The sequence below is a fragment of the Pezoporus occidentalis genome, unplaced genomic scaffold (assembly GCF_034315485.1).
Source record: "Pezoporus occidentalis ecotype Australia unplaced genomic scaffold, CSIRO_AGI_Poc_V1 ctg99, whole genome shotgun sequence".
In the NCBI taxonomy this organism is placed as follows: domain Eukaryota; kingdom Metazoa; phylum Chordata; class Aves; order Psittaciformes; family Psittacidae; genus Pezoporus; species Pezoporus occidentalis.
This window is the reverse complement of record NW_026916358.1, coordinates 1,139,866-1,156,558: the sequence shown is the minus strand read 5'-3', so window position 1 is coordinate 1,156,558 and position 16,693 is coordinate 1,139,866. Positions and strand designations below refer to the sequence as shown.

At 43.9% G+C, this 16,693-nt stretch overlaps 1 protein-coding gene across 4 annotated transcripts in view; it reads right to left on the bottom strand.

The window, feature by feature from the left end:
* EDAR (ectodysplasin A receptor) overlaps positions 1–16,693 on the bottom strand; it is an 81,188-nt gene that overhangs the window by 30,622 nt on the left and 33,873 nt on the right. The window contains exon 1 of one of the 4 annotated variants that reach the window (XM_062606913.1): positions 10,612–10,635. The exons of the other annotated variants lie outside the window; for them this stretch is intronic. The gene's annotated coding sequence lies outside the window, so the exon portion shown is untranslated. Of the gene's footprint in view, positions 1–10,611; positions 10,636–16,693 lie in introns of those variants that run through there. 4 annotated transcript variants of the gene reach the window in all.

Below are 16,693 nucleotides of genomic sequence, written 5' to 3'. Positions count from 1 at the left end.
AGCCACATCCAGCCTTGAACACTGCAAAGGATGGAGCATCTACCACTTCCCTGGGCAACTTGTTCCAGTGTTTCACCATAGAATCATAGAATAGTTAGGGTTGGAAATGACCTTAAGATCATCTAGTTCCAACCGCCGTCATTGTAAAAAATTTCCATCCTTATATCCAGTTCACATCTCCCCTCTTTTAGTTTAAAACTATTACTCTGGTCCTGTTGCTACAAGCCCTACTAAAAAGTCTCTCCCCATCGTTCTTATAGGCACCTTTGAAGTACTGAAAGTCTCTAGTAAGGTCTCCCTGGGGCCTTTTTGATCATGAATCCACATCCAAGATCTCCACCACTAAAAATAGCAGAATGCAAGAAAACACTTTCACATAAATAAACATGGGCAGGTCGTATGTACTTCACAGGTGCCACCAACAAACCCAGCGCTTGCCCCAAGTTCCCAGGTTTAGGAGAGGAACCTCATGAACCACCTTCTTCACAGATTATCACAGATATTTGCATGGGCTCAGTAGAAAATGTCTGTATGCTTCTGATGCGGCTAAACCCTTCTTAACTAAGGCAAGCATATAATCCTCATTGCAGAACTTCACCAGTTTCAGAGTTTGACAGCAGAGCTCAGCCTGGCTCTGGTTTTGTGAAAAAAGATGAGGTTTGAGTTTTAGTTTCAGGAGGAAAGAGGGCTCTCTGAGCCCATCACTGAGTGACAATGGTGGCAAGGGAGAGCTTAAACTTAGAGAAGTATAAGCAAATGGAAATAGAGATGATGAAGAAAACTATTTTGTAGCTTTGGTTACAGTTTTTATTGTTGTGAAAAAAATATTGCACAGAACAGTATTACATTTGTAGAACAACACGAACTACGCTGCTTCCCATATCTGTTTTTTATCACTTTGACCTTGCAAGTACTTTAAGAATTACCTCAGAGAGAGATGTAAAAAGTGTAAAAATGATAGCATTCCCTTCTTCTTTTTACCTGAAGCATCAAACAGAAGTGAGAACAGCTCAAGTGACACATAAAACTTGAATTGCCCCTGTGATCTGGCAATCCATCAGGAAAGTAATTCATGGCTTGGGCACAGAACAAGATTTCTTTCCAGTGGGAGCTGCATTGACAAGAGGGGACATAAGAGATTCTTTAATTTGTTAATGGGGGCACTGTGTGCTGAGGACGTGGGGGCAATCAAGCCTAATGTAATGCTATCTATCTCTTACAGACTCGCTTATCTTGAAAGTCCACCTGGACATCCTTATTTGAACCTGTTTTCTCACTTTACATAAAGGCATGTGTTGGCTGTCATATAGACAGGCCATCAGCTTTCTGAAGAAGTTTTCAGGGAAAGGAAAAGAGGTCACAATAGAGAAACAAAGCAAAAGCAAGAAAGAAGGATAGGTTCTTTCCAGCACACTTTGCGTGGCTGGTGTGCATTTCTGCATAAATGGGGCACTAAAGAGGTGCAAGGGCCAAGGGGACCCTGGGGTCTCCCTGCACCCACAGCCAGCTGTGGTGCAGGACCACAGCTGACCCAGTGGCTCACCAACCCCTTGTTACTGGCATGCTCCCAGTTTGGCCTCTCTATAGGCTGATGTTGGTCTTATGTGTTAACGATATCCAAAACCCAGCGCTGCCAGGCCAGGGCTGCTGGAAGAGCATGGTGGTCTCCACTGTACCCAGAGGCCTCCCAGGGCACATAGCTCGCAGGCAAACCTCTCCCAGTGTTGCCTAAGTGTTTGGGGAGGTATGAAGGGAGTGAGCATGGGCTGTTTTTTTTTAGTTGGAAAACGGTAATTTGTTGATCCTGAAACCTTCTATTGTCACACATTCAGTTCAGTGATGTTCCCACTAGAAAGGCTGGTAATTTGGTGGGGAAGTGATGCAGAAGGGAAAAGGCAGTCATGACCTCCTGTCATGGAGGCTGCTGTGGCTGGTCCTGCTTTATACAAACAAGAAGATACTCATTAGGGCAAAAATGTGAGCAGGGACTTTTACCTCCCCCAGTCAAAAGGCTGCCCTGACTCTTAGGCTAAGTCATGTGATCTCTTTTGTTTTCTATAATTAAAAAAAAATAAATAAAAGAAAATCTGGGAATTGTTCTGACGCACAATTTAAAAAAAAATAAAATAAATCAGAAACCTCATATTTGTAACGGGGAAAAAAGTTTTGACTGTTTGGCCGGTCCCCGTAAGGATTTTCCCTCAGTGAGAGAGGCTTGCTTTCCATTTCTCCTTAAATAATTTTTTTTCCAAGGTGATTTACACAAAGACTTCCCTGTTATTTTCAGCCCCTCCTAATGTCTGTTGGGAAGTGCTACAGCTGGAGTGTTATTCCTTCTGGTTTAGTTGCTTACTTGCTTGTTTTAGGAGGGCTTGGCCTTTCCTTTAAGAAGCACTGCTGATGGGAGCAGCGTGCTGGAGGCACGTCAGGGCTGTGCCCCATTCCTTCCCCGGGAGAGCTCCTGCTCCGTTGCTCAGGTGAGCTTGCCCCACTGACAGCTTGCAGCTGCTGGAGGGCACCAGAGTTTTCCGTGGAAATAGCTGGAAGATGAATCTTACATCACCATGAAAAACTGCAAATGAGCATGTTAGACTCCCAAGCCTAATAATTCTAAGGTGAGAAATAATGAGCAGCAATAGTCGTTCAGCGTGTATGGGGTCATCCCAGTACTGCGTCATCTCAGTGTTTTCTCCACCACTGCTTCCTAAGAAGTTTCCCCATCTGCCCATACCTTAGGGAGAGGAAACTTGTTTTTCACATTTTGCTTCCAGGTGCGAGGTAAAACTGCTGTTACTAAACCAATTCATTTTAGATTCAGCAGCTCTTCTTAGTTCCTAATACAATTATTTCCATTCTGAGCAGAAAATTAAAAGCTTATTAGGAAAACACAAATGACAAATCAACAATGATGATTTTTTAACATCTTTTTCTTTTTACTGGGTTTTATGCTTTCTAGATGACAACCTAATAAGAACAGTCTGAGTCTTGGCTTCCATTATTGTCTGAACCTGTGAGTACCTTCAAATCTCACAGTATTTGGAAGTTTTAGCACTGCGCAGAGACTGACATCATTTTAATACAATACTGGTTGAAAGAAAGGACAGAGGTGGAGAAATTTAGAAAGACTTTGCAGGAAGAAATTGAAGTGAAATTCTACAGTAACCATCAACAGAATATATTGAAATTGCAACAGAATAGAAATCCCATGGTGACCATCAATAAATAATGTCTGTTCTTAGCTCCACAGCACATTTGCATTTCTCAGCCTAAAAGCCAGAAAATTGCTAGAGAGGTCAACACAGTTGTTTTTTCCATGGTTTACATGAAAACATCTGAATTACTGCATCTTATAGGCACAGTGAATAGCAGCTGGGGTGCTGCGGGAGAGGGCTGCCACAAAGTATGGTGGCACCTTTGAAGGTACCCCTGAGCAGGTCACTCCACTGCAGCACTGGGACGCTTATGGCCACAGACTTTCCTTGTATAAGTGCATTAAGCAACAGCGCACAGTTTCACTGTGTTTGGCAAATGTAATGAAGTCAGTATCAGATGGTGGCCATTTATACTTCGGTACTTGATTTTAGAGTCCCAGAAAAGTCTCTTGTTTGTCAACAGGCCTCTGTCTTGCAGACAAAGGGATACATAAGCTGCCAACAAACATTAGGTTTTTAATTATTCTACTTTTTACGTAACTCTGTTTGAAGGGGATTTATTATTTTTGTAGACTGAAGGCTGGCCGCATTTAAATTCAAAACTACATCCCAAGCTGCTGGGCCATCATTGTTGGGAAGAGCAGGGAGAGGGAGCACAGGGAGTGGAAGTTCTCTGCTGGGAACAGCGGCCACACAGTGAGCAGGAGCCATGCCGCGGGATGCCTGAGGGGAGAAGCAGCTGGGGGGCACAGTATGGGGTGGCCAAAACACCAGCCAGGGTTTTGGACCGCCGTGCCCCAAGCAGGGGGATGTAGGAGGGTACATGGGAGCAGCCCTCCCATGTTCTCCATCCACCACCCTTCTTGCAGGAGTGGGTCCCCCCAGGGGCACACCAAGTGTGTAGAGGCCAAAAGGCAGCTCCCAGTCCGAAGCTAGACAGAGGAGCATGCCCCAGCAACCAAATCCTTCATATCTGTAGGTAGTTGCAAGCTATGACCTGCTGGGGGCTGCTATTTATGCCAATCACCATGCGTTCAGGCAAGAGGAGGAACAACCACCACCTTGGCTAATAGCTGCTGAAGTCACAGCCCACTACATGGGCATGCCTGTAGAAACTGCATGTTTACAGGCAAGCATGTGTACACAAACACATCTATTTATACTCACACACCCCCAGAGAGGCTGACTGTCCCTCGTATCTCTGTTCAGCCTGGTTATCCCAAATCTCAGATAATAAACCAGTGGAGGGAAATCTCTGTGCTTAATGTGCCTCTTAGGGTTGTAATTAGAAAGCGAGTTGCCTTCACTCCTAGGGAAGGAGGAAGAAATGGCTTACTCGGTTGGAATACTTTCTCTTTTGAGTCGATAATCATAAAATCTCTTCATAATTTCTCCGAGGCTCTCATTTCTTTTTTTTTTTTTAATGAATGTGTTTACATTCCTAATTAAGGAGCGCATTAAGCCTAGTGGTACCTTATCTGATAAACCCCTTAGTAGGTTATGTCAAGCTGAGCCTTTCAAGGGAGCAAGCTAGTTTTAAGAACTGGTTGTCCTCTGGGCTGGAAATGTGCAAGCCAAGCGTCGCAATTAACTTGGGTTAATTACAAAATACCAGAAATGTAATAATGTATTTAAAAATATAACACAGGTGTTAATGATCTTGTTTTTTTCCTTCCCCCTCTCTCTTTTCCCCCCCTCTGCAAGAACTTACAGCCTATCACTTTGCTCCCAGGTAACACCCCCCATGCTCCACAGGTGTTTGCCACCTTTTTCTCTCATGTGGTGGGATTGATTAGCATAGCAAGATTGATTCAAGAGTGATCGCTTCTACCTTGCAGTTAGCATGGCTTTTACTGTTGCTTTCTGGGCTTGCTGAAGGAAGCAGGCCTGAGAAGTTCATTTTTCCTAGGTCTATCAGCTGGTCTAACCAAAGATATCACTTCTCTTTCCACGCCTATTCTACCACCACCACACACATCATGAGAACTTTGAGACACCACTACCAGCAGTGCTACGCAAGATGTAAGCCTGTGTGAGTAACCACTTGACTTTCCCATGAAGCAGCAACCTTGTGACTGCACGCTGTCCATTTCAGCCTTCCATCTTGGCATGCTGAGCCAATTCTGATTGCAACTTGCAGCCCATGATACTCAAATAACACTGGTTTTGAGAGAACAGGCAGGAGTTTTCAGTTCAGCAATTGCTCTTCTGGCATGACCTGTCCATAGCTTTCTGCTTGCTCATGTTTTCACTTGTTTTACCTGTCCCATGTTCCTTATGCATATCACTGTGAAATGCTTTATTGAAGTCCAGACAGCCCATGGCACCTGCTCTTTTAGGAATTAAAGCTTCCTGTCAAGGATAACTTAGGGTTATGACCTGCCCACCTCATATTGTATTGCACACCTAATTTGTGCAATGTCTATTTCTCCTATGATTTTACAGAAGACATTTCTTCTGCGAAACCCACTGAACTAAACAACTATAACTATTAACCCCAAGAGTAGATGGGGAGGGGAGAATATTTTCAGGCTTAGGGTGCCACCAGCCAAAAGTGTTACAAAACCAAACTTCCCACCCCACAAGCCCTACGGTTGAGTGCTGAAACTATGAGAGGCAAGCAGCATCACTGGAAGGATGAATGACCATGGGTTCAACTGGCCCAAGTCCTCTCCACCTGTGAGAGGAGTCTGATGAAGGAGAGGAGCTTGTGGAAGCTGAGTGGGAGAGGGAGAAGGCTGCTAGCACCCCTTCTGAGAGAAGGGGCCAGTTGTGTCCAAGGGCTGCTTGCTGCAGGTAGCTCAGCAAGTCTTCTGCCAGGAGAGGCATGGAGCTGCCGCATGCTGGTGTCTCAGCTTGGATGTCTGCATCCTGGGAACTGGGGTAACTGGAAAGCATTTCACATGCTTCTGGACACCCCACAGTGTCTGAGGGTCAGACTTTGCCACCTGCTGACCTAACAGCAAGCACCACAGAAGGCACAGGCAAAGGGAGCAGTTCAGGCTGGCAAATTAATGATCTGGAATACAAGCCTACAGGGTGTTTGGAAAATACATATACAGAAAGGAAGCTATACTCCTTCTGCTTGTGGTATGCCAGACACTGCTTTTCCCACGTGTACTATGAGGGTGTTCATGACTGCCTCCCCCAGTTACCTGAGCAGGCTGCTGACTACTTCTGACTTGAGTTCTGCCAAGCCTAGCCCACATGTTCTTTCCAAACATATTGTATTTCACACTAGCTTTATATTTCTTCTCCACACAACCCCTCCTCCATTAACTGGTCATTTAGCTGATTCAGATGCCTTTTATGGTGCTACAACTCAACTATGCTGTGAGCAGCGAAAGATATTTTTATCATGTGTATGAACATCTAGTGTATCATCCCATTCCAGTGATACAAGCACAAGAAAAAGTGGAGATGTGGTTTCAGAAGCATTACCCTGTCCTGACACAGAGGTGATATGATGGAAATGTGTCAGAGAACTATGAGAAAAATGATGAGGATAACACTACAAGGGAATTAAAAACATAGTGAACATCGTGGTCTTATGGTCTTGATTCCTACTATTTAGATACTTAGTTGCATGCATTTTTTAATATTTATATTCATTTAAAACTGTTTTTTAATAAAAGAGTCTTTGGGCATGCCCAGAGTCTGACTGTGACTGTGAACCAAACCCCAGGTTTCAAATATTCCATGTTACTGTAGGGAAAACTAGATGATAGGAAAAGGACCTCTGGGAAGCAATGACAGTCCTAAGAAGTCTGAAGACAAGGAGCCGGTGAGAGGGTTTAAAGCTATCTCCAGAAACATTTAAGATGATTAAATAAACATAATCTTTTCTGTTACAAACCAGAAGGTGACACATTTTTTTACCAGATGATGAGGGATGTTGTAGTGAACGAATGCAGCTCCTTCCAGTTGCTTTGATAGCTATGTGTAACACCTTGTCAGCCCTGAGACATTTTGGATTCGGCTACTTTTAAAAATGACAACTTCCTATAGCTCCCTTTAGAAGCTTTGAGAAGTGAACTGTCATCCACAAGGAGCTGATGACCTTCTGCTCCCTCTGACTGCATTACTTGCTGAGAAAGGAGGTGTTTTGAGACAGCACATTTTTGTGCTGCAGTGTTAGAATCAGATGTGAATTATCCTCTCTGTAAACCACCTTTGAACAGATTTAACACTGCCCCACCAATGTTTAATTTAATGTTTTGATGGAAATTATGTCCTGTGAACACATGGAGGTTTGCAAAGCTCCATCTCCCAAACCAGATCCCGACTCCACTGGGGGGCAGTGCATTAGCACATATATTAATACTGCACTCACCTTCTCCTGAGAAAGCAAGTTTTCCCAGAGAAATACTTAGCTACCATGCAAGGCTCTGCTTAATGGAACAAATATGCACAGACAAATATATACAGCAAATATCTCTCCTGTATGTGCTGTTAGATTACTGACTTGCTGGCTAAACAACCAACACTAACCTGAGAACGAAACCAAGTCTGAGTACAGAGATAGTTTAAAGATAAACTATTTATTGGCACCAGGATCAACAGATTCTAAATTAGCTATAAGCTGCAGGGAATAATGACATGTGAAATCAGGGTTGATTTTTGTTTTTTTTTTTTTAAATACTCAGCCCCTTAGGAGATTTGGGATGGTTTGATGTTCATCTGGAGGCTTGTCAAAATTCTATAGAAACTTAATAGCCTGCCAACATGGGTGGTTGCTGCTTGAAGGCATTTTGACATGGCAAAAGTCCTGTCTGCATGCTGCAAACCTGTACCCGTCAAAGGCTGCTTGGAAGGACATGAAAACAGGAGCTGTGCGGTGTCAGAATGCCGTGTGCAGGATTGCAAGGGTAATGTATGCACATCCCCACTCTCTTGGGGTCGCCAAGCTGGGTGAGGAATCAATTTGGCCCCTTAATTATTCTGAGCACTGCCTAAGCATTAAACCCCACAAGGTGCTGCCACACCTATATACCAGGTTTGGGTGGGACGGGGCTCCCTGTTCTCTCTTTAGAAGAGAAATGAAGACCGGAGGGCAGCTGGGGAGGAGGGATGAAGCTGGGTAGAACCAGGAATCAGGGCAAAAGTCTAGGCACAGAGCTAGAGGAGGCGTGGACAGCTGGCATTCCAGATCAGGAGCCTAGCCTGCAGAAAGGGCATGGAGAGTGAGGGCAGGTGTGGGGAACATGGTGTAACTGGAAGGCAGCAGAGCTGAGCATGGGCTGTAGCTTTTCTTTGGTGGGCTCCCACACACTGGTACCTCCACAGCAAGTTGTAGAGACAGATGCCTGGTGCAGTCTGGGCTGCATGGGTGCCGAAAACAGCATGGGGCCTCCAGCGCTGGAGGCAGTCACAATGCATGGGGCCTCCAGGGTTGTAGGCAATTGCAACATGGGGGAACGGTATGAGTTGCCAGGGCTCTGGGAAGCAGAACTGCAGCCATCCTGTGCCGAGTGTTGGGAAGGAGAAGAGGATGAGCCTTAAACCATCCTTGTGATGAGGTTCAAGCTCCTACTTGAAGGCATGGGAGAAGACTGCTTGACAGACATCAAGGATGTCTGCCCCATGGCAGCACAGAGAGAGTTGTTTGCATGTCCCCTGGCAAAGCTCTGCAGCACCATGCCAAGAGCCTTGGGATAGCGACAAGAATTGGAGTGAAGAGCCAGCTGGTAGGACAAAACCTTGGTTGCGCACCACCCTAAAGGGAGACATAGGTATTCTGGCCTGAACCCAGGAGCTGGGTAGCTAAGGGATAGATACACACAGAGAAGCTACTGTAGGAGAAACACAGGAGTTGCACCACAGCAGAGAAGGCACTCAGGCAGGCTGTGCCTTTCCAAGTGAAGCCCTCACTCTGAGCAGTGCACATGGAGGAACTGCTTAGCTGAGAGGACCCTATGCTGGCAGATGGACTGGGGCTGCCTGGGACACATGCTTGGAGAGAGCGCTATCTGCAACCCGTTCTCCATGCAGGAGTAAATCCTTTCTCACTGGGGCCCTAATTTGCCTTCTCTGGGGCCCTCACAGTCTTTTTGCAGTTACATGGCTGTACCCTCTGAGAGGAGATGGGTGGTTTTCTGTACCTTGTTCCAGGCTGTAGAGAAATGTAAAGTACATATTTGATACCTGCACCAGGACTATAGTCCTATCTGATGACTGGAGCTACTCTTGTCCCTGCTGGGGTGCGTTCAAGCACCTCAGGTTTCGGAGCAGGACTGGTTGTGTTAGACCTATTTAGGATCCCTCTAGGCTAGAAGAGACAGAACTTGCTGGAAGTTCCTGCTGACTCATCAGTCCCTGGTTTTGGAGCTTGTGGAGGAGGAGGTTCTCACTGTGCTTTATGGTTTTGTTTCGTTTTGCTTTGTCTTGTTTTCATGGCTGGACATGTCACAGATGGTTTTGTCCGAGAGCCTTACGGCCAAGAATGGAGATTTACTTTGCAACAGGTTGGTGGAGAACATCTGGGCTTTATAAGAAAGAGACTTCTGAAGCAGGAGGAGGAGACTAGGGAGGGTCCCAAAGAAATGGCCTTAACTAAGTCCCACACAGCTAAAGATGCCAGATAAACTAGCCATGGGAGGGTGAGTTAGGAAGCTGGATACGCTGGGCTCTGGATAGGGATGATGGGCTGTTGGGAAGGAGTGCATTAGATCCCTGACAGAGGAGAAATGCTACACGTCTTGTTGGAGGTATGTCACTCAGCTTGTGGGCAGAAGAGAAGTGCAAAGCAGAAAGCAGAGCTGGCTAAAACTAACTAATTCTAAGAAGATTAAAAATAATTTTAGGTAATTAATGGATAATTCGTGTTATCAGGATTATAAGAAATAAGAAGAATAGCTTACAGCTGTAAATACAAGGGTTTTTTTTACTTTCCTAGTGCTTAAGAACTCACTGTAATTGCAGCAATGAGAGTCTGAAGGCTCTCCTTGGATTAAACTTGCCTGCAATTCAGATGATACTATAAACACTTCTTCAGCTTACATGGACCTTTATTGGAAAATTTGGATCATAGATGCTTACTGGTTTGGATATTGCATCTCCATCTTACGGCCTTCATGCAGTTTATTACTAAACATGGAAAAAAATTAGTTCTCCCTGTATTTCATTTCTATCACATCTGACATCTTTCTAGTTTGTGTCTATGTGGGCAACAATTGCAGCCAAGTATTTTAACAAAAAAATTCCTTTTCCAAGGCCAGCATGGATGTTTTTCCTGTACTTCATCTGCCTGATTTTGAAGGGGGGATTTTGATGCTGAGGTAACATTAATATAATAAAACTTATACTGAAGCAAATCTCAGAACTACATTAAATTAGCCTAATTAAAACAAGATTCTTGCATCTTCTGGGCTGTACTTTAAAAGTCTGTGTAGCCCCAAGACATACCTATCACCAAAACCAGAATGTAAAGCCATTAAATTTTACACAGAATTTTACAGACCTTTGCCAATTCAGTCCATCAGTACAGTAAAAGGCATCCTGTCAGAAGAAAAAGGCTGATTCTGAGATCTCTGCTTGTTATATACTTCTCTGTTACCAAATAATTCAATTATTAAAAAAACCCAAAAAGGACTGGATGGGAGCTCAAGAAGTTATCTAACCTATCCTTTTGTTTCACACTAAGACAAAATCATTCTCCACTACCCCAACAAGCATTTACCTATTCCTTCAACTGGGTGGAACCTCCAGTGACAGACATTACACAATTTTCCCTTGTCTGTTTATTACAGTGCTTTGCCATTCTTGGTCTCAGGCAGCTTCTCTTAATGTCTTTTCTGCATCTCTTTTCACCCACTTGAAGCTGCTGTTGTTTGGTTTACCCACCAGGATTTGAAGAACATATTATTTCCTTCTGCTCTGCAGTGGTCTCCTAGGCATTTGAGTCTGACCTCATACTTCAGCTTGGTCATATTCTATGCAAAACAGTCCTGATTCATCCAGTCTTGCACCATTAAGCCTCAATTTCTAGAGCACTGGCTGTTTGTATTTCTGCCTTGATTTTCTCCAGTTTGACCTTCTCTTTCTGGAGGTGAAACTAAACAGAATAACTTTATGAAGGCCTTGGCCATCCTGGGTAGAGTATTTAATCGAAGAGTTTATAAGCTCTTTTTCACACATCCCTGGATGAGGCTGTGGAGAGAATAAATGTCTCTCAGTCAGATAGGAATCTACTAGAGACTGTAAAATGTCATCTATTAAGCTATTACATGTTTGAAGCTGGTAAGCTTTTTGACCTGCTCTTCTCCGTCCTTCCCTGTAATCTATGTTGGCATTTCTACCAAGATGTGAAAAAATACCTTGCATTTATAAGACATGTATCAATTTTGCAATGTTGCAATTTCTGCCCCAGCAAATACATTCCTTTTGTGCCTAACGATTGCCCGGGGTTTTCCATCCTGCTGGAGCGAACTCTACCAAATTTGCTGTTTTGCCAGTGATGCCATAGCAACATATTCCCATTCTCCATGCTCCTTGCTTTGCCAGGTTGGTGAAGGGGATGTTGAGACTGCCATGGTAAGAGTGTTTTCATCTGGAGAACAAAAGCAATCTGCACCCTCCGAAAGCTGTCATCATATCTCCTGCAGACTGCTGAGCCATGCCAGCTCAAATCTTTTCACTGGGGTACTGGATGAAAGCAATGACTCGTGCATCATGAGCTGCTATTTTAAGTTGGATGCTCCAGTTTCTGAAAAAAGATCTTTCTGGCAGAACATCTTTGCAATATTTCCGCTACAAAAGTCTGCTTTCATGCTCAAATTCTAATGTTTGTTTCTGAGGACTGAACTTATTACAAGCAAATACACTTGCGTGGTCAGGAGAAAATCCAGTTGTGAGGGCTGGCAAGAACAGTTCTGCTTTAATCAAAGAAATTGCTCCCCTTTGTCCATTAACTTCTCTGAGTATCTTGTATATCACTTGATGGCCACCCCTGGGCTCAAACTACTGGAGTGTGTCCTAATACATAACATCTATTTTAATAAAATAACACAGAAGTATAGTCCTCAGAAAATGCACATTGCAGATATTCAATTGCTTTTTGACCAGCCATGTAAAAATAAGGTTGTTAATTTCTTAAGTAGCCTGTAGAACTAAGCATAAAAACAAAACAGGGATATGTAATGTGTGGAGCCTAGAAGATGCTACTGTGAAGCCTATGTCTTGTCTCTTTGGAGTACACATGACATGTGCTTAGTGGTGACTGTGCTTTTTTTAATGTTTGGAAGACTGAAGGGTGGCTTTCACGTGAAGACAGTGAACTTCTCAGCAGCTTTGTTTTGCATAAAGCAGTGACTGCTCCTGCAGAGCCAGCACCTTTGTACTTGGAAGATCAGCAACTTAGAAGAATCATCGGAAGCTTCAATTTAATACAATCCCTAAAATTTTTCTATCTGTAACACTATGTGACCCCTACTAAAGAGAAAGTCAGGGCATTCAGAGAGTGAAATTTCCATGTTGCTATGGGTGGTGAAGTTTTGAAGGACCCTATCCTACAGGTTGCAGTAACATCAAGTCGAAAGGAGAAAAGAGATGGATGATGAAAATATATGGGTTTAGCTTTTTAGCTTTTTTTTTTTTTTAGTCTTCTCAAAAGACAGTGTATTAAACAAAGACTGGAGTGCCTTGCAGGTGTATTATTGCTTGCTTGAGTTTGCACCCAGAGAAAGCACTTGCTGGAGTCAAGTATCTGCTTTGAAAGGAGTCAAACAAACAGGTCAAAGATCTACTTATACTACTATCACATGCAAAAGCCAGTTCTAACTAAGGGGAGGGAAAGACTGTGTGTCTCATCTGTCAGCTATTCTTAATCCTAGCTGTCAGGATGTGACCACATTTTTTGAGTTTATTCTGAACAGAAAGCTAGTATGTACATCAAAGCCAGCTCTAGTCTGCTGGGTTCATCCGAAATAGAGGAAGCTTGCTCTTTAACTGGATCATCTCATACGCAGCTAGCTTACACTGGTAATACCTCCTTCAATACTTTCTGGAGAACCTTGAGATGCTGCTTAGAGTCAGCTAATGGGGTAACCTCCATCCTGAGCAGTACAGATTGTGAGATCTATTTCCCAGGTCAGCTGGATATGTTTTAATTAGTTACATTTTACGGTAAAAACATGTTGCTCCTGCAAGGCAAGTTCAAAAAAATTCTTGTGTCCAGCGAAGTAATGCCTCCATATCTAATGTATGATCTATGAAGGGACAGACATTCATAGCAGTGGGGAGAAGTATGTCACAGATAGGGCATGGGTGGATTAGCAAGATAAGCAGCCCAAATAGGACACAACAGTAACGCTGGGTGCTCCAGCGTTCCCGGGCACTGCAGGGACACTGGAGAAGCTGACGCTGCTGCCTGCACACATCTCAGTGTCCAGGCACCAGGAGGAGGAAGAAATTAAGGCAAGATACACAGTAAATCCATCATCTTTGAGCTAGAAAGGTAAGTTGAATAGCTGCTTGAAGAGGTAGGAGCAGAAACACATTGTTTACTCCTTAAAGCCTAAAACGTTTAACAGAATTGGAAATAGAATAGGTGACTTTGTAGAATGACAAGGTCTGGGTTTTTTTTAGATTTTCTTTTTATAAACAGCTTTGCTTTATTCCTGGTGGCTGATGGGGCAGCCAGCCACTAACCTTCTCTAGCCATTTCTTTTGCCTGCTGTAGAGCTGGGTCATATGTCAGTGGTGATCTCACCTTAAATTTTTCTTAATAAATAAACATATTTTTAGGATGCAGAACTCAGCACCTTTTTTTATGGCAAGATCTCTTGACCACCCTGAAATCACAGTTGCTGCCACTGGATTACCACGTTTCCTCACTTCCCTCTACCTTAACTGCACTGTAGATAGCAAATCACACTGCTTTTTACTAGCTGGCTATACCTAGAAGTATTGTTTTGCAGCCCTATAGGCATCAAATTGTGATTGCTTCAGAGATCTTGCAAACTGGTGCATGGTTTCTGCAGGACAAAGATATATTATCATTAGGTATTTTATGGGGCTAGTGAATCTACCTAGCCCAAGTTTGTGGGAGGTATTATTTTTAAGCTAAAAAATTCAGGGTGATGGGTGATCCTTATTGGTCACAAATGAAATTTTAAGTAGTCTTCCCATCCTCCAGATTAAAATGTCTGCAGACACCAATACGGAAATAACCCAGACACAGATGGTCCTGAATCTCACAGGTGACTGTGGAGCTCGGTGGATACAAATAAGAAGGGACTATCCCCTCTTGGAGAAGCTGTTTTGGTAAATTCAACTCTAAGCATGAAGCAAGTAAAACATAAATTTTAGGCCTTTCCTGTCAAACATGATGTCTTGTTCCACTGGTTTGGAAAAGATCTTAGCTGTTGTTTCCCTTAGAACAATATGAAAGCCTTGGGGAAAAATACATTGCTGAGGGATTCAGTATGTAAAATATACAGAACACTAGAGAAATCTCAGACTGGGCGTGAAGAATCACTCTTGCCATGAGTTGGCAGGATTTTTATCCCTTGTTTACAGAAAATTGAATTTTGGGGATTGCTCAGTGTGCCTCCTGGGTGAGCCATTTACTGGCTGTATGATGCTGTGCCGACCTGCCAATCCCCAAATTCCAGGTGCGAATGTGTTGAGAAAATCTAATGCAGAAGGATGCGTGCCGCTGTGAAGCAAGATGGTGTCAATTAGTTCATTGCTGGAAAATATAATTCGAAGAATTTTTGGAAGAGGAAATGCCAAGTTTCTAGTTAAACTTGTTGAGTATCTCTGGCAAATTTGAATAAGAAACTTTCTCTGGAGAGACTACAAAAATAACTGCTCAAGCCAAGTAAACAATGTATTCAATGTGACAACTTTTGTCATCATGTCAACTCCGATTTTCACAGATTACGATGAATGCAAGAGCGAGAAGCTAAAATAACACAAAAGGCTTGTAAACATGGGGGGAGTCTGGGAGAGGAACTGGAGTGGGGGAATGAGCTAAACCCATGAAGTTAAAGCATATTAAACCTGTAAGGCTTCTTCCGAACGTGGCTGCTAGAGCATTCTCAGTCTGCTTACTTGACTGACTTAACATTCAGCGTGAAAAAAAACCTGGAACGGCCAAAGTGTTACATCACTGCGCAGCTAAGAAAGCAGTCTGAGGGCCACAAATGTAATTGTTCTCTCATGCTTCACATACTTGCCACTGACTTAAGACCCTCTGCTTAAGTCCTGCATACTGGCAGCGCTTGTAACTTCAGCTCTATCTGAATGTTTGAATATGAAACTCACTGACTGCTGCAGCTGGAAAACAGAGATCTCTTCTTATTGGGAAAGACAGCATTTGTCAATAAGTATAATTAGAAATTGCTCTACAGTGTCAGAAAGGACTAATACTATTTTTCTAACCTACAGGAGGCATAGGCAGACCTCAGATGCACATTCTTAGTTAGCTCAACACAGCATGCCAAACCCATTGTGCAGTGCTGCTTCTATTCCTGCTCTTGGCCTCACACTAGTGAAGGTTATCCATTAAACCACCTTGCAGGGAAGGGAGGTTATCCTGAAAGCAGGCTGCATTAACGGAGGCTGGGGCATGGCCTTCACAGGTAAGTAGCCTAGCAGAATTTGTTTGTCGTGTTGCACAGTAGGAGCATGCTTTAAGAGAAGGGCCTGAAACACAGAAGAATAATTCCTATGATAGGTTGACTGCTGTAGATCAGTTTGGAAAAACTAAATATGAGAAAAATTTGCTATCTTATGTAAACATGCTCACTTTTGTAAAGCCTTGGACCTGTCTCAGAAGGGTGAGCTCATGGGCAGCTGAGTAGACTTTTGTTATCTTCCTGTGGATCAGCCTGACAAGTTGCCATGGATGCTTCAATTAACTTAGAAAACCTGTAACCATTTGTCGTGGTTTAAACCCAGTCAGGTAGCTTGTTCACTCACTCCCAGTGAGTGGTGCCGAGCTGACAACAATCGAGGTCCGTGTCCGTCTCCCCCCCCTGCCTCCCCGCACCGGGGCTCTCCCCTTCCCCGCTCCCGGAGGAATGGGGAGGAGGATCGAGAGAGTGCAACTCCTACGGGTTGAGACAAAAACAGTCCAGCAACAAATCACCACCGCTACTATCAGCTACAACAATGATAAGGGAAAATAACAAGGGACGAGAATACGATACCACCGGCCAAGAGAAACGAGCTCCACCCGGAAACCCCTGTCCTTCCGGGTCACTCCCAGTTACCCCTCACCCCGGGCATGACGTGCTGTGGTATGGAATACCTCCCCGGCTAGCCCGGGTCAGGCGCCCCGTCTCTGCTTCCTCACAGCCTCCCCTCCTCCCTGGCAGAGCATGAGCCTCACAGAGTCCTTGGTCAGGGTAAACATCATTTAGCAACAACCGAGAACATCGGCTTCACCAACACTGTTCTCAAACTGGAAGTCAAAACACAGCACTGTACCAGTTAACACAAAGGAAAAACATGACTGCTACTGCGGAACCCAGGACATTATCCACCCCTTATTCCATACCATTCACGTCGTGCTCAGATCCCACATTTTTCAATAC